Source organism: Hyla sarda, unplaced genomic scaffold, assembly GCF_029499605.1.
Source record: "Hyla sarda isolate aHylSar1 unplaced genomic scaffold, aHylSar1.hap1 scaffold_204, whole genome shotgun sequence".
Taxonomy (NCBI): domain Eukaryota; kingdom Metazoa; phylum Chordata; class Amphibia; order Anura; family Hylidae; genus Hyla; species Hyla sarda.
Window position 1 is genome coordinate 350154 of NW_026608702.1, and position 21801 is coordinate 371954.

The 21801-nt window shown below is 46.3% G+C and overlaps 9 non-coding genes and 1 pseudogene across 9 annotated transcripts; all 10 read left to right on the top strand.

Annotated features, from left to right (window-relative positions):
- Nucleotides 1–655: 655 nt before the first annotated feature.
- On the top strand, nucleotides 656–846 carry LOC130317933 (U2 spliceosomal RNA). The gene has a single exon (XR_008864934.1). It is a non-coding gene; the product is annotated as a U2 spliceosomal RNA (small nuclear RNA).
- Nucleotides 847–2932: 2086 nt separating this feature from the next.
- LOC130317934 (U2 spliceosomal RNA) lies at nucleotides 2933–3123 on the top strand. The gene has a single exon (XR_008864935.1). It is a non-coding gene; the product is annotated as a U2 spliceosomal RNA (small nuclear RNA).
- A 2087-nt stretch (nucleotides 3124–5210) lies between these two features.
- On the top strand, nucleotides 5211–5370 carry LOC130318016 (U2 spliceosomal RNA; annotated as a pseudogene).
- A 693-nt stretch (nucleotides 5371–6063) lies between these two features.
- On the top strand, nucleotides 6064–6256 carry LOC130318010 (U2 spliceosomal RNA). Its single transcript, XR_008864997.1, has one exon. It is a non-coding gene; the product is annotated as a U2 spliceosomal RNA (small nuclear RNA).
- Nucleotides 6257–8356: 2100 nt separating this feature from the next.
- LOC130317935 (U2 spliceosomal RNA) lies at nucleotides 8357–8547 on the top strand. Its single transcript, XR_008864936.1, has one exon. It is a non-coding gene; the product is annotated as a U2 spliceosomal RNA (small nuclear RNA).
- A 2080-nt stretch (nucleotides 8548–10627) lies between these two features.
- LOC130317936 (U2 spliceosomal RNA) lies at nucleotides 10628–10818 on the top strand. The gene has a single exon (XR_008864937.1). It is a non-coding gene; the product is annotated as a U2 spliceosomal RNA (small nuclear RNA).
- Nucleotides 10819–12906: 2088 nt separating this feature from the next.
- LOC130317937 (U2 spliceosomal RNA) lies at nucleotides 12907–13097 on the top strand. The gene has a single exon (XR_008864938.1). It is a non-coding gene; the product is annotated as a U2 spliceosomal RNA (small nuclear RNA).
- A 2062-nt stretch (nucleotides 13098–15159) lies between these two features.
- On the top strand, nucleotides 15160–15350 carry LOC130317938 (U2 spliceosomal RNA). The gene has a single exon (XR_008864939.1). It is a non-coding gene; the product is annotated as a U2 spliceosomal RNA (small nuclear RNA).
- Nucleotides 15351–17430: 2080 nt separating this feature from the next.
- Nucleotides 17431–17621, top strand: LOC130317940 (U2 spliceosomal RNA). The gene has a single exon (XR_008864941.1). It is a non-coding gene; the product is annotated as a U2 spliceosomal RNA (small nuclear RNA).
- A 2080-nt stretch (nucleotides 17622–19701) lies between these two features.
- On the top strand, nucleotides 19702–19892 carry LOC130317942 (U2 spliceosomal RNA). The gene has a single exon (XR_008864942.1). It is a non-coding gene; the product is annotated as a U2 spliceosomal RNA (small nuclear RNA).
- Nucleotides 19893–21801: the final 1909 nt, after the last annotated feature.

Here is a 21801-nt window from a genome sequence, read left to right on the forward strand (position 1 = left end):
TTGCATCCATCTAGAACCCTCAGAACTACAGTGCTATGATGTCACTCACTTCCACAGGCCTTGCAGAGTGTAAACAACAACAACCCAGCTTTGTTGTGTATGTAACCATAGGGATTGTGATGTCACCTAGAACCTTCACAGCAGCGACAGCTTTATGAGGAGCATCAGCACTGCTCTGCCTGAGCAGAACCATCACCGCCATAGGTTGTCAAATAACCCGGATTTAACCCACACAGGTAAGTCCAATGGGGTGCAGGCATGTCCTCTATGCTTACAGCTTCCCGTGGGTGTTGGTTTGATACCGTTTGGGGACAGCCAAGGAGGCATCTGCAGGCAACAAAGGTAGGTGTGTGCTTGTGTGTGTGTTTCCTATGCAGATCCTAAGCCCAGTGTCACATGCAAGTAGGAGGAGTAAGAAGGGTTCCTGGCAAATCCGGGTTATGGATTGCATTTAAAAAGGCCCCGTGGGAGTGCAATGGGCCCCTGTCTTGCTGCTTAGCAATAATGGTATGGGTTTAGGTTCTGCTGTGTGTACTGGTGGTTGACTGCCCCCCAGCCCAGAGTGTGCATGGAAAATTGTCTGGCAGCCTCCCTGACAGCAAGCAGTGATAGTGCCCATGAAGGGGACCTTGTTGGGCCCGCCCCTTTCACGGTTATCGCTTCTCGGCCTTTTGGCTAAGATCAAGTGTAGTATCTGTTCTTATCAGTTTAATATCTGATACGTCCCCTATCTGGGGACCATATATTAAATGGATTTTTGAGAACGGGGGCCGATTTCGAAGCTTGCTTCCGTCGCCCTATGCATTGACCCGATATGGCAGTATCTTCGGGTACAGTGCACCACCCCCTTACAGGGTTAAAAAGAAAGATTCCTACTTTCATTGCTACCTGCTTGCTGGCTAGCCAGCTAGCCAGCCCTGTGGGCCTTGCTGCTGCTGCTGCTGCTGCAGCCAAAAAACAAAAGGTGGTGCTGCTGCTGCTTCTGCTGCTTCTGCTTGTGTCTGGCCGCTGTTGGAGCGTCCAGGCACAGGACTTCTGCTGCTGCTGACTAAATGGCCTCCTTAATTGGATCATTTGAGTAGCCAGCACACCTGTGCAGGTAGGGCATGACATGATAGGCAGCTGCCTTGATAGCGGGTGGGTGCTGAATGTTCCTAATTGACAAAATAAGATTAATGCTTATGAAGAAATATAAAATCTCATCCCTTCCCCAATATCGCGCCACACCCCTACCCCTTAATTCCCTGGTTGAACTTGATGGACATATGTCTTTTTTCGACCGTACTAACTATGTAACTATGTAACATAACATGGGGGGGTCTCCTGGCTGTTCACACAGGTGTGTCATTGCTGTACATTGACCATGCATTGCTTCTGTGGTATTGCAAAGGCAAAGACAAATGCTTCCAGCCATCCATTGCACTAATGGATTGGTCATCAGCTGGCTGTCTATGTCCCGCATCAATATAGACCAAAGTACAGAGGGTTAGGCTATGCTATAGTGCACCTACCTGATGCATCAGAAGGTGCGAGGCCCTTGCTAAATTCTGTGCACAGACTTTGAGATCTATGCTTTAGACTGTATCTAAACCTGCTCCAACATGGACTGACATTCTGGCCTACTTTCAGCCGATGCGACTTGTCTGTCGCTGAACAGTCGCTTTTTATGTATTCAGCACCTATGTATAATGTTGTAAAAATGCTCTAGAAGCTAAAGTCGCAGAAATGTCACACATATTTGGCCTGCAACTTTCTGTGCGACAAATTCAGACAGGAAAAATCAGTATAAATCCTTAGAAAATTATCCCCCAGTGTCTCCATCTGCTGGCGGTATTGAATAAGCATTGCTGCACTGATGGGGTATGCATTAGACGAAAAAAAAGAAGAAAAAGAAGAAGAATACGCCCAGAAAAGAGGCGAAAAGGAGAAAAACGTAAAAAAACGTGAAAAAAAAGTAAGAGGAAGAGAAGGGAAAAAAAGGTGGAAATGGGTTTAAAAGTGATTTCGGCGGAGAAATATATATATATATATATATATATATATATATATATATATATATACGCGCACACACACACATATATATAAACGTATTCTCCGTTGAGATATTGCAGCCGCTGCTGTGTCCAGGCCCAGGAGCCTTAGCACTGTGCTGTGATGTCACTCAATACCACTGACATCACTAGGTGTAAACAACATCTCTCCTTTGCTGTGTATGTGACTATGGAGCTGTTTGGTGATGTCGTCTATTATGGCCTTCATAGAAGCAACAGGAGATTGTTGCATCCATCTAGAACCCTCAGAACTACAGTGCTATGATGTCACTCACTTCCACAGGCCTTGCAGAGTGTAAACAACAACAACCCAGCTTTGTTGTGTATGTAACCATAGGGATTGTGATGTCACCTAGAACCTTCACAGCAGCGACAGCTTTATGAGGAGCATCAGCACTGCTCTGCCTGAGCAGAACCATCACCGCCATAGGTTGTCAAATAACCCGGATTTAACCCACACAGGTAAGTCCAATGGGGTGCAGGCATGTCCTCTATGCTTACAGCTTCCCGTGGGTGTTGGTTTGATACCGTTTGGGGACAGCCAAGGAGGCATCTGCAGGCAACAAAGGTAGGTGTGTGCTTGTGTGTGTGTTTCCTATGCAGATCCTAAGCCCAGTGTCACATGCAAGTAGGAGGAGTAAGAAGGGTTCCTGGCAAATCCGGGTTATGGATTGCATTTAAAAAGGCCCCGTGGGAGTGCAATGGGCCCCTGTCTTGCTGCTTAGCAATAATGGTATGGGTTTAGGTTCTGCTGTGTGTACTGGTGGTTGACTGCCCCCCAGCCCAGAGTGTGCATGGAAAATTGTCTGGCAGCCTCCCTGACAGCAAGCAGTGATAGTGCCCATGAAGGGGACCTTGTTGGGCCCGCCCCTTTCACGGTTATCGCTTCTCGGCCTTTTGGCTAAGATCAAGTGTAGTATCTGTTCTTATCAGTTTAATATCTGATACGTCCCCTATCTGGGGACCATATATTAAATGGATTTTTGAGAACGGGGGCCGATTTCGAAGCTTGCTTCCGTCGCCCTATGCATTGACCCGATATGGCAGTATCTTCGGGTACAGTGCACCACCCCCTTACAGGGTTAAAAAGAAAGATTCCTACTTTCATTGCTACCTGCTTGCTGGCTAGCCAGCTAGCCAGCCCTGTGGGCCTTGCTGCTGCTGCTGCTGCTGCTGCAGCCAAAAAACAAAAGGTGGTGCTGCTGCTGCTTCTGCTGCTTCTGCTTGTGTCTGGCCGCTGTTGGAGCGTCCAGGCACAGGACTTCTGCTGCTGCTGACTAAATGGCCTCCTTAATTGGATCATTTGAGTAGCCAGCACACCTGTGCAGGTAGGGCATGACATGATAGGCAGCTGCCTTGATAGCGGGTGGGTGCTGAATGTTCCTAATTGACAAAATAAGATTAATGCTTATGAAGAAATATAAAATCTCATCCCTTCCCCAATATCGCGCCACACCCCTACCCCTTAATTCCCTGGTTGAACTTGATGGACATATGTCTTTTTTCGACCGTACTAACTATGTAACTATGTAACATAACATGGGGGGGTCTCCTGGCTGTTCACACAGGTGTGTCATTGCTGTACATTGACCATGCATTGCTTCTGTGGTATTGCAAAGGCAAAGACAAATGCTTCCAGCCATCCATTGCACTAATGGATTGGTCATCAGCTGGCTGTCTATGTCCCGCATCAATATAGACCAAAGTACAGAGGGTTAGGCTATGCTATAGTGCACCTACCTGATGCATCAGAAGGTGCGAGGCCCTTGCTAAATTCTGTGCACAGACTTTGAGATCTATGCTTTAGACTGTATCTAAACCTGCTCCAACATGGACTGACATTCTGGCCTACTTTCAGCCGATGCGACTTGTCTGTCGCTGAACAGTCGCTTTTTATGTATTCAGCACCTATGTATAATGTTGTAAAAATGCTCTAGAAGCTAAAGTCGCAGAAATGTCACACATATTTGGCCTGCAACTTTCTGTGCGACAAATTCAGACAGGAAAAATCAGTATAAATCCTTAGAAAATTATCCCCCAGTGTCTCCATCTGCTGGCGGTATTGAATAAGCATTGCTGCACTGATGGGGTATGCATTAGACGAAAAAAAAGAAGAAAAAGAAGAATAATACGCCCAGAAAAGAGGCGAAAAGGAGAAAAACGTAAAAAAACGTGAAAAAAAAGTAAGAGGAAGAGAAGGGAAAAAAAGGTGGAAATGGGTTTAAAAGTGATTTCGGCGGAGAAATATATATATATATATATATATATATATATATATATATATATACGCGCACACACACACATATATATAAACGTATTCTCCGTTGAGATATTGCAGCCGCTGCTGTGTCCAGGCCCAGGAGCCTTAGCACTGTGCTGTGATGTCACTCAATACCACTGACATCACTAGGTGTAAACAACATCTCTCCTTTGCTGTGTATGTGACTATGGAGCTGTTTGGTGATGTCGTCTATTATGGCCTTCATAGAAGCAACAGGAGATTGTTGCATCCATCTAGAACCCTCAGAACTACAGTGCTATGATGTCACTCACTTCCACAGGCCTTGCAGAGTGTAAACAACAACAACCCAGCTTTGTTGTGTATGTAACCATAGGGATTGTGATGTCACCTAGAACCTTCACAGCAGCGACAGCTTTATGAGGAGCATCAGCACTGCTCTGCCTGAGCAGAACCATCACCGCCATAGGTTGTCAAATAACCCGGATTTAACCCACACAGGTAAGTCCAATGGGGTGCAGGCATGTCCTCTATGCTTACAGCTTCCCGTGGGTGTTGGTTTGATACCGTTTGGGGACAGCCAAGGAGGCATCTGCAGGCAACAAAGGTAGGTGTGTGCTTGTGTGTGTGTTTCCTATGCAGATCCTAAGCCCAGTGTCACATGCAAGTAGGAGGAGTAAGAAGGGTTCCTGGCAAATCCGGGTTATGGATTGCATTTAAAAAGGCCCCGTGGGAGTGCAATGGGCCCCTGTCTTGCTGCTTAGCAATAATGGTATGGGTTTAGGTTCTGCTGTGTGTACTGGTGGTTGACTGCCCCCCAGCCCAGAGTGTGCATGGAAAATTGTCTGGCAGCCTCCCTGACAGCAAGCAGTGATAGTGCCCATGAAGGGGACCTTGTTGGGCCCGCCCCTTTCACGGTTATCGCTTCTCGGCCTTTTGGCTAAGATCAAGTGTAGTATCTGTTCTTATCAGTTTTCATGCTGGTGGGGATGGGTGCTGCATGGAGGATGCAGGTGTACCAGGGCTTTCCGGGGCTGGTTCTGAGGAATCAGCTCGACGGCTGCCCCGATGTGACCTGTTCCCTCCGGGTCTCGCCATGAGGCTGAGAGGGTCTAGAGCCGAGGTACTTTTGTGCCTCGGGGAGTGGTGACCCCGAGGTGCCGAAACTCACTGGGAGAATAGACTCACTGAGTTGAAGCACGGGCACCATAATCTCTTCACCTTGTGGCACTCACCTCTTGATTCCCGGCCTTCTGGCTAGGATCAGAGAAATTTTTATAGATCCGGCCGGATGTCCGGGCAGTATATCTGCACACATTCACTTATTTATTTCTTTTTTGTCTCACTGTGTCACTTTTTGCGTGTTGTGTGTTCACAGGATTTGTCAGGATGCGGTAGCCCTTCTGGGTGTCCCTCCTGGCGGTCTAGGGGAGGTGTGTGTGGCCATTAGGTTCCGCACCTCCCTGCAAACACCCCGGGTACTCCTGTTTTGGCAGGGTACCTACCGTAATCGGCTCTGCGGGCAGATACCTTGGCTAACGCCAAGGGGGATGCCGGGAGCATTTGTGGTCCCCTAGTAGCTTCGGCGAAAAGGGACATCGAACCTGGAACCTCGCAGGTACCTTTTGGTCCGGAGGCGAAGGGTAAGGTTTGTTGGGGGGCCTCTCTCCTATCGGAGAAGGGCTTGCGATAGACCGCATCCTTTGTGCACGTTTTTTTAGTGTAACACGTTTGCACTTTTTCTTGCACTTTGGGTGAATCGAAAGCACGTTCCTCGGCTTTAGATAAAAAAAAAAAAAAAAAAAAAAAAAAATCTGTTCTTATCAGTTTAATATCTGATACGTCCCCTATCTGGGGACCATATATTAAATGGATTTTTGAGAACGGGGGCCGATTTCGAAGCTTGCTTCCGTCGCCCTATGCATTGACCCGATATGGCAGTATCTTCGGGTACAGTGCACCACCCCCTTACAGGGTTAAAAAGAAAGATTCCTACTTTCATTGCTACCTGCTTGCTGGCTAGCCAGCTAGCCAGCCCTGTGGGCCTTGCTGCTGCTGCTGCTGCTGCAGCCAAAAAACAAAAGGTGGTGCTGCTGCTGCTTCTGCTGCTTCTGCTTGTGTCTGGCCGCTGTTGGAGCGTCCAGGCACAGGACTTCTGCTGCTGCTGACTAAATGGCCTCCTTAATTGGATCATTTGAGTAGCCAGCACACCTGTGCAGGTAGGGCATGACATGATAGGCAGCTGCCTTGATAGCGGGTGGGTGCTGAATGTTCCTAATTGACAAAATAAGATTAATGCTTATGAAGAAATATAAAATCTCATCCCTTCCCCAATATCGCGCCACACCCCTACCCCTTAATTCCCTGGTTGAACTTGATGGACATATGTCTTTTTTCGACCGTACTAACTATGTAACTATGTAACATAACATGGGGGGGTCTCCTGGCTGTTCACACAGGTGTGTCATTGCTGTACATTGACCATGCATTGCTTCTGTGGTATTGCAAAGGCAAAGACAAATGCTTCCAGCCATCCATTGCACTAATGGATTGGTCATCAGCTGGCTGTCTATGTCCCGCATCAATATAGACCAAAGTACAGAGGGTTAGGCTATGCTATAGTGCACCTACCTGATGCATCAGAAGGTGCGAGGCCCTTGCTAAATTCTGTGCACAGACTTTGAGATCTATGCTTTAGACTGTATCTAAACCTGCTCCAACATGGACTGACATTCTGGCCTACTTTCAGCCGATGCGACTTGTCTGTCGCTGAACAGTCGCTTTTTATGTATTCAGCACCTATGTATAATGTTGTAAAAATGCTCTAGAAGCTAAAGTCGCAGAAATGTCACACATATTTGGCCTGCAACTTTCTGTGCGACAAATTCAGACAGGAAAAATCAGTATAAATCCTTAGAAAATTATCCCCCAGTGTCTCCATCTGCTGGCGGTATTGAATAAGCATTGCTGCACTGATGGGGTATGCATTAGACGAAAAAAAAGAAGAAAAAGAAGAATAATACGCCCAGAAAAGAGGCGAAAAGGAGAAAAACGTAAAAAAACGTGAAAAAAAAGTAAGAGGAAGAGAAGGGAAAAAAAGGTGGAAATGGGTTTAAAAGTGATTTCGGCGGAGAAATATATATATATATATATATATATATATATATATATATATATATTTATATATATATATACGCGCACACACACACATATATATAAACGTATTCTCCGTTGAGATATTGCAGCCGCTGCTGTGTCCAGGCCCAGGAGCCTTAGCACTGTGCTGTGATGTCACTCAATACCACTGACATCACTAGGTGTAAACAACATCTCTCCTTTGCTGTGTATGTGACTATGGAGCTGTTTGGTGATGTCGTCTATTATGGCCTTCATAGAAGCAACAGGAGATTGTTGCATCCATCTAGAACCCTCAGAACTACAGTGCTATGATGTCACTCACTTCCACAGGCCTTGCAGAGTGTAAACAACAACAACCCAGCTTTGTTGTGTATGTAACCATAGGGATTGTGATGTCACCTAGAACCTTCACAGCAGCGACAGCTTTATGAGGAGCATCAGCACTGCTCTGCCTGAGCAGAACCATCACCGCCATAGGTTGTCAAATAACCCGGATTTAACCCACACAGGTAAGTCCAATGGGGTGCAGGCATGTCCTCTATGCTTACAGCTTCCCGTGGGTGTTGGATTGATACCGTTTGGGGACAGCCAAGGAGGCATCTGCAGGCAACAAAGGTAGGTGTGTGCTTGTGTGTGTGTTTCCTATGCAGATCCTAAGCCCAGTGTCACATGCAAGTAGGAGGAGTAAGAAGGGTTCCTGGCAAATCCGGGTTATGGATTGCATTTAAAAAGGCCCCGTGGGAGTGCAATGGGCCCCTGTCTTGCTGCTTAGCAATAATGGTATGGGTTTAGGTTCTGCTGTGTGTACTGGTGGTTGACTGCCCCCCAGCCCAGAGTGTGCATGGAAAATTGTCTGGCAGCCTCCCTGACAGCAAGCAGTGATAGTGCCCATGAAGGGGACCTTGTTGGGCCCGCCCCTTTCACGGTTATCGCTTCTCGGCCTTTTGGCTAAGATCAAGTGTAGTATCTGTTCTTATCAGTTTAATATCTGATACGTCCCCTATCTGGGGACCATATATTAAATGGATTTTTGAGAACGGGGGCCGATTTCGAAGCTTGCTTCCGTCGCCCTATGCATTGACCCGATATGGCAGTATCTTCGGGTACAGTGCACCACCCCCTTACAGGGTTAAAAAGAAAGATTCCTACTTTCATTGCTACCTGCTTGCTGGCTAGCCAGCTAGCCAGCCCTGTGGGCCTTGCTGCTGCTGCTGCTGCTGCAGCCAAAAAACAAAAGGTGGTGCTGCTGCTGCTTCTGCTGCTTCTGCTTGTGTCTGGCCGCTGTTGGAGCGTCCAGGCACAGGACTTCTGCTGCTGCTGACTAAATGGCCTCCTTAATTGGATCATTTGAGTAGCCAGCACACCTGTGCAGGTAGGGCATGACATGATAGGCAGCTGCCTTGATAGCGGGTGGGTGCTGAATGTTCCTAATTGACAAAATAAGATTAATGCTTATGAAGAAATATAAAATCTCATCCCTTCCCCAATATCGCGCCACACCCCTACCCCTTAATTCCCTGGTTGAACTTGATGGACATATGTCTTTTTTCGACCGTACTAACTATGTAACTATGTAACATAACATGGGGGGGTCTCCTGGCTGTTCACACAGGTGTGTCATTGCTGTACATTGACCATGCATTGCTTCTGTGGTATTGCAAAGGCAAAGACAAATGCTTCCAGCCATCCATTGCACTAATGGATTGGTCATCAGCTGGCTGTCTATGTCCCGCATCAATATAGACCAAAGTACAGAGGGTTAGGCTATGCTATAGTGCACCTACCTGATGCATCAGAAGGTGCGAGGCCCTTGCTAAATTCTGTGCACAGACTTTGAGATCTATGCTTTAGACTGTATCTAAACCTGCTCCAACATGGACTGACATTCTGGCCTACTTTCAGCCGATGCGACTTGTCTGTCGCTGAACAGTCGCTTTTTATGTATTCAGCACCTATGTATAATGTTGTAAAAATGCTCTAGAAGCTAAAGTCGCAGAAATGTCACACATATTTGGCCTGCAACTTTCTGTGCGACAAATTCAGACAGGAAAAATCAGTATAAATCCTTAGAAAATTATCCCCCAGTGTCTCCATCTGCTGGCGGTATTGAATAAGCATTGCTGCACTGATGGGGTATGCATTAGACGAAAAAAAAGAAGAAAAAGAAGAATAATACGCCCAGAAAAGAGGCGAAAAGGAGAAAAACGTAAAAAAACTTGAAAAAAAAGTAAGAGGAAGAGAAGGGAAAAAAAGGTGGAAATGGGTTTAAAAGTGATTTCGGCGGAGAAATATATATATATATATATATATATATATATATATATATACGCGCACACACACACATATATATAAACGTATTCTCCGTTGAGATATTGCAGCCGCTGCTGTGTCCAGGCCCAGGAGCCTTAGCACTGTGCTGTGATGTCACTCAATACCACTGACATCACTAGGTGTAAACAACATCTCTCCTTTGCTGTGTATGTGACTATGGAGCTGTTTGGTGATGTCGTCTATTATGGCCTTCATAGAAGCAACAGGAGATTGTTGCATCCATCTAGAACCCTCAGAACTACAGTGCTATGATGTCACTCACTTCCACAGGCCTTGCAGAGTGTAAACAACAACAACCCAGCTTTGTTGTGTATGTAACCATAGGGATTGTGATGTCACCTAGAACCTTCACAGCAGCGACAGCTTTATGAGGAGCATCAGCACTGCTCTGCCTGAGCAGAACCATCACCGCCATAGGTTGTCAAATAACCCGGATTTAACCCACACAGGTAAGTCCAATGGGGTGCAGGCATGTCCTCTATGCTTACAGCTTCCCGTGGGTGTTGGTTTGATACCGTTTGGGGACAGCCAAGGAGGCATCTGCAGGCAACAAAGGTAGGTGTGTGCTTGTGTGTGTGTTTCCTATGCAGATCCTAAGCCCAGTGTCACATGCAAGTAGGAGGAGTAAGAAGGGTTCCTGGCAAATCCGGGTTATGGATTGCATTTAAAAAGGCCCCGTGGGAGTGCAATGGGCCCCTGTCTTGCTGCTTAGCAATAATGGTATGGGTTTAGGTTCTGCTGTGTGTACTGGTGGTTGACTGCCCCCCAGCCCAGAGTGTGCATGGAAAATTGTCTGGCAGCCTCCCTGACAGCAAGCAGTGATAGTGCCCATGAAGGGGACCTTGTTGGGCCCGCCCCTTTCACGGTTATCGCTTCTCGGCCTTTTGGCTAAGATCAAGTGTAGTATCTGTTCTTATCAGTTTAATATCTGATACGTCCCCTATCTGGGGACCATATATTAAATGGATTTTTGAGAACGGGGGCCGATTTCGAAGCTTGCTTCCGTCGCCCTATGCATTGACCCGATATGGCAGTATCTTCGGGTACAGTGCACCACCCCCTTACAGGGTTAAAAAGAAAGATTCCTACTTTCATTGCTACCTGCTTGCTGGCTAGCCAGCTAGCCAGCCCTGTGGGCCTTGCTGCTGCTGCTGCTGCTGCAGCCAAAAAACAAAAGGTGGTGCTGCTGCTGCTTCTGCTGCTTCTGCTTGTGTCTGGCCGCTGTTGGAGCGTCCAGGCACAGGACTTCTGCTGCTGCTGACTAAATGGCCTCCTTAATTGGATCATTTGAGTAGCCAGCACACCTGTGCAGGTAGGGCATGACATGATAGGCAGCTGCCTTGATAGCGGGTGGGTGCTGAATGTTCCTAATTGACAAAATAAGATTAATGCTTATGAAGAAATATAAAATCTCATCCCTTCCCCAATATCGCGCCACACCCCTACCCCTTAATTCCCTGGTTGAACTTGATGGACATATGTCTTTTTTCGACCGTACTAACTATGTAACTATGTAACATAACATGGGGGGGTCTCCTGGCTGTTCACACAGGTGTGTCATTGCTGTACATTGACCATGCATTGCTTCTGTGGTATTGCAAAGGCAAAGACAAATGCTTCCAGCCATCCATTGCACTAATGGATTGGTCATCAGCTGGCTGTCTATGTCCCGCATCAATATAGACCAAAGTACAGAGGGTTAGGCTATGCTATAGTGCACCTACCTGATGCATCAGAAGGTGCGAGGCCCTTGCTAAATTCTGTGCACAGACTTTGAGATCTATGCTTTAGACTGTATCTAAACCTGCTCCAACATGGACTGACATTCTGGCCTACTTTCAGCCGATGCGACTTGTCTGTCGCTGAACAGTCGCTTTTTATGTATTCAGCACCTATGTATAATGTTGTAAAAATGCTCTAGAAGCTAAAGTCGCAGAAATGTCACACATATTTGGCCTGCAACTTTCTGTGCGACAAATTCAGACAGGAAAAATCAGTATAAATCCTTAGAAAATTATCCCCCAGTGTCTCCATCTGCTGGCGGTATTGAATAAGCATTGCTGCACTGATGGGGTATGCATTAGACGAAAAAAAAGAAGAAAAAGAAGAATAATACGCCCAGAAAAGAGGCGAAAAGGAGAAAAACGTAAAAAAACGTGAAAAAAAAGTAAGAGGAAGAGAAGGGAAAAAAAGGTGGAAATGGGTTTAAAAGTGATTTCGGCGGAGAAATATATATATATATATATATATATATATATATATATATATATATATACGCGCACACACACACATATATATAAACGTATTCTCCGTTGAGATATTGCAGCCGCTGCTGTGTCCAGGCCCAGGAGCCTTAGCACTGTGCTGTGATGTCACTCAATACCACTGACATCACTAGGTGTAAACAACATCTCTCCTTTGCTGTGTATGTGACTATGGAGCTGTTTGGTGATGTCGTCTATTATGGCCTTCATAGAAGCAACAGGAGATTGTTGCATCCATCTAGAACCCTCAGAACTACAGTGCTATGATGTCACTCACTTCCACAGGCCTTGCAGAGTGTAAACAACAACAACCCAGCTTTGTTGTGTATGTAACCATAGGGATTGTGATGTCACCTAGAACCTTCACAGCAGCGACAGCTTTATGAGGAGCATCAGCACTGCTCTGCCTGAGCAGAACCATCACCGCCATAGGTTGTCAAATAACCCGGATTTAACCCACACAGGTAAGTCCAATGGGGTGCAGGCATGTCCTCTATGCTTACAGCTTCCCGTGGGTGTTGGTTTGATACCGTTTGGGGACAGCCAAGGAGGCATCTGCAGGCAACAAAGGTAGGTGTGTGCTTGTGTGTGTGTTTCCTATGCAGATCCTAAGCCCAGTGTCACATGCAAGTAGGAGGAGTAAGAAGGGTTCCTGGCAAATCCGGGTTATGGATTGCATTTAAAAAGGCCCCGTGGGAGTGCAATGGGCCCCTGTCTTGCTGCTTAGCAATAATGGTATGGGTTTAGGTTCTGCTGTGTGTACTGGTGGTTGACTGCCCCCCAGCCCAAAGTGTGCATGGAAAATTGTCTGGCAGCCTCCCTGACAGCAAGCAGTGATAGTGCCCATGAAGGGGACCTTGTTGGGCCCGCCCCTTTCACGGTTATCGCTTCTCGGCCTTTTGGCTAAGATCAAGTGTAGTATCTGTTCTTATCAGTTTAATATCTGATACGTCCCCTATCTGGGGACCATATATTAAATGGATTTTTGAGAACGGGGGCCGATTTCGAAGCTTGCTTCCGTCGCCCTATGCATTGACCCGATATGGCAGTATCTTCGGGTACAGTGCACCACCCCCTTACAGGGTTAAAAAGAAAGATTCCTACTTTCATTGCTACCTGCTTGCTGGCTAGCCAGCTAGCCAGCCCTGTGGGCCTTGCTGCTGCTGCTGCTGCTGCAGCCAAAAAACAAAAGGTGGTGCTGCTGCTGCTTCTGCTGCTTCTGCTTGTGTCTGGCCGCTGTTGGAGCGTCCAGGCACAGGACTTCTGCTGCTGCTGACTAAATGGCCTCCTTAATTGGATCATTTGAGTAGCCAGCACACCTGTGCAGGTAGGGCATGACATGATAGGCAGCTGCCTTGATAGCGGGTGGGTGCTGAATGTTCCTAATTGACAAAATAAGATTAATGCTTATGAAGAAATATAAAATCTCATCCCTTCCCCAATATCGCGCCACACCCCTACCCCTTAATTCCCTGGTTGAACTTGATGGACATATGTCTTTTTTCGACCGTACTAACTATGTAACTATGTAACATAACATGGGGGGGGGTCTCCTGGCTGTTCACACAGGTGTGTCATTGCTGTACATTGACCATGCATTGCTTCTGTGGTATTGCAAAGGCAAAGACAAATGCTTCCAGCCATCCATTGCACTAATGGATTGGTCATCAGCTGGCTGTCTATGTCCCGCATCAATATAGACCAAAGTACAGAGGGTTAGGCTATGCTATAGTGCACCTACCTGATGCATCAGAAGGTGCGAGGCCCTTGCTAAATTCTGTGCACAGACTTTGAGATCTATGCTTTAGACTGTATCTAAACCTGCTCCAACATGGACTGACATTCTGGCCTACTTTCAGCCGATGCGACTTGTCTGTCGCTGAACAGTCGCTTTTTATGTATTCAGCACCTATGTATAATGTTGTAAAAATGCTCTAGAAGCTAAAGTCGCAGAAATGTCACACATATTTGGCCTGCAACTTTCTGTGCGACAAATTCAGACAGGAAAAATCAGTATAAATCCTTAGAAAATTATCCCCCAGTGTCTCCATCTGCTGGCGGTATTGAATAAGCATTGCTGCACTGATGGGGTATGCATTAGACGAAAAAAAAGAAGAAAAAGAAGAATAATACGCCCAGAAAAGAGGCGAAAAGGAGAAAAACGTAAAAAAACTTGAAAAAAAAGTAAGAGGAAGAGAAGGGAAAAAAAGGTGGAAATGGGTTTAAAAGTGATTTCGGCGGAGAAATATATATATATATATATACGCGCACACACACACATATATATAAACGTATTCTCCGTTGAGATATTGCAGCCGCTGCTGTGTCCAGGCCCAGGAGCCTTAGCACTGTGCTGTGATGTCACTCAATACCACTGACATCACTAGGTGTAAACAACATCTCTCCTTTGCTGTGTATGTGACTATGGAGCTGTTTGGTGATGTCGTCTATTATGGCCTTCATAGAAGCAACAGGAGATTGTTGCATCCATCTAGAACCCTCAGAACTACAGTGCTATGATGTCACTCACTTCCACAGGCCTTGCAGAGTGTAAACAACAACAACCCAGCTTTGTTGTGTATGTAACCATAGGGATTGTGATGTCACCTAGAACCTTCACAGCAGCGACAGCTTTATGAGGAGCATCAGCACTGCTCTGCCTGAGCAGAACCATCACCGCCATAGGTTGTCAAATAACCCGGATTTAACCCACACAGGTAAGTCCAATGGGGTGCAGGCATGTCCTCTATGCTTACAGCTTCCCGTGGGTGTTGGTTTGATACCGTTTGGGGACAGCCAAGGAGGCATCTGCAGGCAACAAAGGTAGGTGTGTGCTTGTGTGTGTGTTTCCTATGCAGATCCTAAGCCCAGTGTCACATGCAAGTAGGAGGAGTAAGAAGGGTTCCTGGCAAATCCGGGTTATGGATTGCATTTAAAAAGGCCCCGTGGGAGTGCAATGGGCCCCTGTCTTGCTGCTTAGCAATAATGGTATGGGTTTAGGTTCTGCTGTGTGTACTGGTGGTTGACTGCCCCCCAGCCCAAAGTGTGCATGGAAAATTGTCTGGCAGCCTCCCTGACAGCAAGCAGTGATAGTGCCCATGAAGGGGACCTTGTTGGGCCCGCCCCTTTCACGGTTATCGCTTCTCGGCCTTTTGGCTAAGATCAAGTGTAGTATCTGTTCTTATCAGTTTAATATCTGATACGTCCCCTATCTGGGGACCATATATTAAATGGATTTTTGAGAACGGGGGCCGATTTCGAAGCTTGCTTCCGTCGCCCTATGCATTGACCCGATATGGCAGTATCTTCGGGTACAGTGCACCACCCCCTTACAGGGTTAAAAAGAAAGATTCCTACTTTCATTGCTACCTGCTTGCTGGCTAGCCAGCTAGCCAGCCCTGTGGGCCTTGCTGCTGCTGCTGCTGCTGCAGCCAAAAAACAAAAGGTGGTGCTGCTGCTGCTTCTGCTGCTTCTGCTTGTGTCTGGCCGCTGTTGGAGCGTCCAGGCACAGGACTTCTGCTGCTGCTGACTAAATGGCCTCCTTAATTGGATCATTTGAGTAGCCAGCACACCTGTGCAGGTAGGGCATGACATGATAGGCAGCTGCCTTGATAGCGGGTGGGTGCTGAATGTTCCTAATTGACAAAATAAGATTAATGCTTATGAAGAAATATAAAATCTCATCCCTTCCCCAATATCGCGCCACACCCCTACCCCTTAATTCCCTGGTTGAACTTGATGGACATATGTCTTTTTTCGACCGTACTAACTATGTAACTATGTAACATAACATGGGGGGGTCTCCTGGCTGTTCACACAGGTGTGTCATTGCTGTACATTGACCATGCATTGCTTCTGTGGTATTGCAAAGGCAAAGACAAATGCTTCCAGCCATCCATTGCACTAATGGATTGGTCATCAGCTGGCTGTCTATGTCCCGCATCAATATAGACCAAAGTACAGAGGGTTAGGCTATGCTATAGTGCACCTACCTGATGCATCAGAAGGTGCGAGGCCCTTGCTAAATTCTGTGCACAGACTTTGAGATCTATGCTTTAGACTGTATCTAAACCTGCTCCAACATGGACTGACATTCTGGCCTACTTTCAGCCGATGCGACTTGTCTGTCGCTGAACAGTCGCTTTTTATGTATTCAGCACCTATGTATAATGTTGTAAAAATGCTCTAGAAGCTAAAGTCGCAGAAATGTCACACATATTTGGCCTGCAACTTTCTGTGCGACAAATTCAGACAGGAAAAATCAGTATAAATCCTTAGAAAATTATCCCCCAGTGTCTCCATCTGCTGGCGGTATTGAATAAGCATTGCTGCACTGATGGGGTATGCATTAGACGAAAAAAAAGAAGAAAAAGAAGAATAATACGCCCAGAAAAGAGGCGAAAAGGAGAAAAACGTAAAAAAACTTGAAAAAAAAGTAAGAGGAAGAGAAGGGAAAAAAAGGTGGAAATGGGTTTAAAAGTGATTTCGGCGGAGAAATATATATATATATATATATATATATATATATATATATACGCGCACACACACACATATATATAAACGTATTCTCCGTTGAGATATTGCAGCCGCTGCTGTGTCCAGGCCCAGGAGCCTTAGCACTGTGCTGTGATGTCACTCAATACCACTGACATCACTAGGTGTAAACAACATCTCTCCTTTGCTGTGTATGTGACTATGGAGCTGTTTGGTGATGTCGTCTATTATGGCCTTCATAGAAGCAACAGGAGATTGTTGCATCCATCTAGAACCCTCAGAACTACAGTGCTATGATGTCACTCACTTCCACAGGCCTTGCAGAGTGTAAACAACAACAACCCAGCTTTGTTGTGTATGTAACCATAGGGATTGTGATGTCACCTAGAACCTTCACAGCAGCGACAGCTTTATGAGGAGCATCAGCACTGCTCTGCCTGAGCAGAACCATCACCGCCATAGGTTGTCAAATAACCCGGATTTAACCCACACAGGTAAGTCCAATGGGGTGCAGGCATGTCCTCTATGCTTACAGCTTCCCGTGGGTGTTGGTTTGATACCGTTTGGGGACAGCCAAGGAGGCATCTGCAGGCAACAAAGGTAGGTGTGTGCTTGTGTGTGTGTTTCCTATGCAGATCCTAAGCCCAGTGTCACATGCAAGTAGGAGGAGTAAGAAGGGTTCCTGGCAAATCCGGGTTATGGATTGCATTTAAAAAGGCCCCGTGGGAGTGCAATGGGCCCCTGTCTTGCTGCTTAGCAATAATGGTATGGGTTTAGGTTCTGCTGTGTGTACTGGTGGTTGACTGCCCCCCAGCCCAGAGTGTGCATGGAAAATTGTCTGGCAGCCTCCCTGACAGCAAGCAGTGATAGTGCCCATGAAGGGGACCTTGTTGGGCCCGCCCCTTTCACGGTTATCGCTTCTCGGCCTTTTGGCTAAGATCAAGTGTAGTATCTGTTCTTATCAGTTTAATATCTGATACGTCCCCTATCTGGGGACCATATATTAAATGGATTTTTGAGAACGGGGGCCGATTTCGAAGCTTGCTTCCGTCGCCCTATGCATTGACCCGATATGGCAGTATCTTCGGGTACAGTGCACCACCCCCTTACAGGGTTAAAAAGAAAGATTCCTACTTTCATTGCTACCTGCTTGCTGGCTAGCCAGCTAGCCAGCCCTGTGGGCCTTGCTGCTGCTGCTGCAGCCAAAAAACAAAAGGTGGTGCTGCTGCTGCTTCTGCTGCTTCTGCTTGTGTCTGGCCGCTGTTGGAGCGTCCAGGCACAGGACTTCTGCTGCTGCTGACTAAATGGCCTCCTTAATTGGATCATTTGAGTAGCCAGCACACCTGTGCAGGTAGGGCATGACATGATAGGCAGCTGCCTTGATAGCGGGTGGGTGCTGAATGTTCCTAATTGACAAAATAAGATTAATGCTTATGAAGAAATATAAAATCTCATCCCTTCCCCAATATCGCGCCACACCCCTACCCCTTAATTCCCTGGTTGAACTTGATGGACATATGTCTTTTTTCGACCGTACTAACTATGTAACTATGTAACATAACATGGGGGGGTCTCCTGGCTGTTCACACAGGTGTGTCATTGCTGTACATTGACCATGCATTGCTTCTGTGGTATTGCAAAGGCAAAGACAAATGCTTCCAGCCATCCATTGCACTAATGGATTGGTCATCAGCTGGCTGTCTATGTCCCGCATCAATATAGACCAAAGTACAGAGGGTTAGGCTATGCTATAGTGCACCTACCTGATGCATCAGAAGGTGCGAGGCCCTTGCTAAATTCTGTGCACAGACTTTGAGATCTATGCTTTAGACTGTATCTAAACCTGCTCCAACATGGACTGACATTCTGGCCTACTTTCAGCCGATGCGACTTGTCTGTCGCTGAACAGTCGCTTTTTATGTATTCAGCACCTATGTATAATGTTGTAAAAATGCTCTAGAAGCTAAAGTCGCAGAAATGTCACACATATTTGGCCTGCAACTTTCTGTGCGACAAATTCAGACAGGAAAAATCAGTATAAATCCTTAGAAAATTATCCCCCAGTGTCTCCATCTGCTGGCGGTATTGAATAAGCATTGCTGCACTGATGGGGTATGCATTAGACGAAAAAAAAGAAGAAAAAGAAGAATAATACGCCCAGAAAAGAGGCGAAAAGGAGAAAAACGTAAAAAAACGTGAAAAAAAAGTAAGAGGAAGAGAAGGGAAAAAAAGGTGGAAATGGGTTTAAAAGTGATTTCGGCGGAGAAATATATATATATATATATATATATATATATATATATATATATATACGCGCACACACACACATATATATAAACGTATTCTCCGTTGAGATATTGCAGCCGCTGCTGTGTCCAGGCCCAGGAGCCTTAGCACTGTGCTGTGATGTCACTCAATACCACTGACATCACTAGGTGTAAACAACATCTCTCCTTTGCTGTGTATGTGACTATGGAGCTGTTTGGTGATGTCGTCTATTATGGCCTTCATAGAAGCAACAGGAGATTGTTGCATCCATCTAGAACCCTCAGAACTACAGTGCTATGATGTCACTCACTTCCACAGGCCTTGCAGAGTGTAAACAACAACAACCCAGCTTTGTTGTGTATGTAACCATAGGGATTGTGATGTCACCTAGAACCTTCACAGCAGCGACAGCTTTATGAGGAGCATCAGCACTGCTCTGCCTGAGCAGAACCATCACCGCCATAGGTTGTCAAATAACCCGGATTTAACCCACACAGGTAAGTCCAATGGGGTGCAGGCATGTCCTCTATGCTTACAGCTTCCCGTGGGTGTTGGTTTGATACCGTTTGGGGACAGCCAAGGAGGCATCTGCAGGCAACAAAGGTAGGTGTGTGCTTGTGTGTGTGTTTCCTATGCAGATCCTAAGCCCAGTGTCACATGCAAGTAGGAGGAGTAAGAAGGGTTCCTGGCAAATCCGGGTTATGGATTGCATTTAAAAAGGCCCCGTGGGAGTGCAATGGGCCCCTGTCTTGCTGCTTAGCAATAATGGTATGGGTTTAGGTTCTGCTGTGTGTACTGGTGGTTGACTGCCCCCCAGCCCAGAGTGTGCATGGAAAATTGTCTGGCAGCCTCCCTGACAGCAAGCAGTGATAGTGCCCATGAAGGGGACCTTGTTGGGCCCGCCCCTTTCACGGTTATCGCTTCTCGGCCTTTTGGCTAAGATCAAGTGTAGTATCTGTTCTTATCAGTTTAATATCTGATACGTCCCCTATCTGGGGACCATATATTAAATGGATTTTTGAGAACGGGGGCCGATTTCGAAGCTTGCTTCCGTCGCCCTATGCATTGACCCGATATGGCAGTATCTTCGGGTACAGTGCACCACCCCCTTACAGGGTTAAAAAGAAAGATTCCTACTTTCATTGCTACCTGCTTGCTGGCTAGCCAGCTAGCCAGCCCTGTGGGCCTTGCTGCTGCTGCTGCTGCTGCAGCCAAAAAACAAAAGGTGGTGCTGCTGCTGCTTCTGCTGCTTCTGCTTGTGTCTGGCCGCTGTTGGAGCGTCCAGGCACAGGACTTCTGCTGCTGCTGACTAAATGGCCTCCTTAATTGGATCATTTGAGTAGCCAGCACACCTGTGCAGGTAGGGCATGACATGATAGGCAGCTGCCTTGATAGCGGGTGGGTGCTGAATGTTCCTAATTGACAAAATAAGATTAATGCTTATGAAGAAATATAAAATCTCATCCCTTCCCCAATATCGCGCCACACCCCTACCCCTTAATTCCCTGGTTGAACTTGATGGACATATGTCTTTTTTCGACCGTACTAACTATGTAACTATGTAACATAACATGGGGGGGTCTCCTGGCTGTTCACACAGGTGTGTCATTGCTGTACATTGACCATGCATTGCTTCTGTGGTATTGCAAAGGCAAAGACAAATGCTTCCAGCCATCCATTGCACTAATGGATTGGTCATCAGCTGGCTGTCTATGTCCCGCATCAATATAGACCAAAGTACAGAGGGTTAGGCTATGCTATAGTGCACCTACCTGATGCATCAGAAGGTGCGAGGCCCTTGCTAAATTCTGTGCACAGACTTTGAGATCTATGCTTTAGACTGTATCTAAACCTGCTCCAACATGGACTGACATTCTGGCCTACTTTCAGCCGATGCGACTTGTCTGTCGCTGAACAGTCGCTTTTTATGTATTCAGCACCTATGTATAATGTTGTAAAAATGCTCTAGAAGCTAAAGTCGCAGAAATGTCACACATATTTGGCCTGCAACTTTCTGTGCGACAAATTCAGACAGGAAAAATCAGTATAAATCCTTAGAAAATTATCCCCCAGTGTCTCCATCTGCTGGCGGTATTGAATAAGCATTGCTGCACTGATGGGGTATGCATTAGACGAAAAAAAAGAAGAAAAAGAAGAATAATACGCCCAGAAAAGAGGCGAAAAGGAGAAAAACGTAAAAAAACGTGAAAAAAAAGTAAGAGGAAGAGAAGGGAAAAAAAGGTGGAAATGGGTTTAAAAGTGATTTCGGCGGAGAAATATATATATATATATATATATATATATATATATATATATATACGCGCACACACACACATATATATAAACGTATTCTCCGTTGAGATATTGCAGCCGCTGCTGTGTCCAGGCCCAGGAGCCTTAGCACTGTGCTGTGATGTCACTCAATACCACTGACATCACTAGGTGTAAACAACATCTCTCCTTTGCTGTGTATGTGACTATGGAGCTGTTTGGTGATGTCGTCTATTATGGCCTTCATAGAAGCAACAGGAGATTGTTGCATCCATCTAGAACCCTCAGAACTACAGTGCTATGATGTCACTCACTTCCACAGGCCTTGCAGAGTGTAAACAACAACAACCCAGCTTTGTTGTGTATGTAACCATAGGGATTGTGATGTCACCTAGAACCTTCACAGCAGCGACAGCTTTATGAGGAGCATCAGCACTGCTCTGCCTGAGCAGAACCATCACCGCCATAGGTTGTCAAATAACCCGGATTTAACCCACACAGGTAAGTCCAATGGGGTGCAGGCATGTCCTCTATGCTTACAGCTTCCCGTGGGTGTTGGTTTGATACCGTTTGGGGACAGCCAAGGAGGCATCTGCAGGCAACAAAGGTAGGTGTGTGCTTGTGTGTGTGTTTCCTATGCAGATCCTAAGCCCAGTGTCACATGCAAGTAGGAGGAGTAAGAAGGGTTCCTGGCAAATCCGGGTTATGGATTGCATTTAAAAAGGCCCCGTGGGAGTGCAATGGG